The following is a 1,465-nucleotide window of genomic DNA, read 5'->3' as shown; positions in this document are numbered from 1 at the left end:
TTATTTCATGTGCAAATGGAGGACTTAAGCCCTTACCCTAGTGGGATGAAAAAAGATTGGAGAATTAATGTTGAACAGGCTTGGGAACATTACTTGAAAAAAAAAAAATCTGTTGTGACGCAGTGGGAACAAAGTGGAAAATCTTGAAAAAGTAGACTGGAAATTTGGAAAAAATGGACTGGAAAACCGAGAAAAGTCAGGGAATTTTATTTTTCCATTTTGGTAGACACCCTGTAATAACACTTCACTTTTTACCTGAGGAGCCAACGGTAATAGCCCGTTAATTGCACTAGTTCTGCATGGATCACTGAAGTTAAGCAACGTTTCGCCTGGTTATCCGAAAGGGTGACCGTCTGGGCAATCGCCGATAGATTTCATCAAGTAGCTACCTATTATGCTAAGGCGGTCTCTTCTTGTGTACCGCGTCCTATTAGTTTAGGACTATTGCACTAATCGTAGCAAGCGTCGCTACATAGATTTCATCCAGGAGCGACCTAACATAGGTGTTTCTTTTATCAGGTAGCGACACATTCAGTCGAAGCGGCACTAATAACAATCGTAGCAAGCGTCGCTACATAGATTTCATCAAGTAGCAACCTAACATAGGTGTTTCTTTTATCAGGTAGCGACACATTCAGTCGAAGCGGCACTAATAATAATCGTACCAAGCGTCGCTACATAGATTTCATCAAGGAGCGACCTAACATATGTGTTTCTTTTATCAGGTAGCGACACATTCAGTCAAAGCGGCACTAATAATAATCGTAGCAAGCGTCGCTACATAGATTTCATCAAGGAGCGACCTAACATAGGTGTTTCTTTTATCAGGTAGCGACACATTCAGTCGAAGCGGCACTAATAATAATCGTACCAAGCGTCGCTACATAGATTTCATCAAGGAGCGACCTAACATAGGTGTTTCTTTTATCAGGTAGCGACACATTCAGTCGAAGCGGCACTAATAATAATCGTACCAAGCGTCGCTACATAGATTTCATCAAGGAGCGACCTAACATAGGTGTTTCTTTTATCAGGTAGCGACACATTCAGTCGAAGCGGCACTAATAATAATCGTACCAAGCGTCGCTACATAGATTTCATCAAGGAGCGACCTAACATATGTGTTTCTTTTATCAGGTAGCGACACATTCAGTCGGAGCGGCACTAATAATAATCGTACCAAGCGTCGCTACATAGATTTCATCAAGGAGCGACCTAACATATGTGTTTCTTTTATCAGGTAGCGACACATTCAGTCGGAGCGGCACTAATAATAATCGTACCAAGCGTCGCTACATAGATTTCATCAAGGAGCGACCTAACATATGTGTTTCTTTTATCAGGTAGCGACACATTCAGTCAAAGCGGCACTAATAATAATCGTAGCAAGCGTCGCTACATAGATTTCATCAAGGAGCGACCTAACATAGGTGTTTCTTTTATCAGGTAGCGACACATTCAGTCG

Source organism: Diaphorina citri, unplaced genomic scaffold, assembly GCF_000475195.1.
Source record: "Diaphorina citri unplaced genomic scaffold, Diaci psyllid genome assembly version 1.1 scaffold769, whole genome shotgun sequence".
Taxonomy (NCBI): domain Eukaryota; kingdom Metazoa; phylum Arthropoda; class Insecta; order Hemiptera; family Psyllidae; genus Diaphorina; species Diaphorina citri.
The sequence above is the reverse complement of the archived record's forward strand: the minus strand, read 5'-3'. Positions refer to the sequence as shown.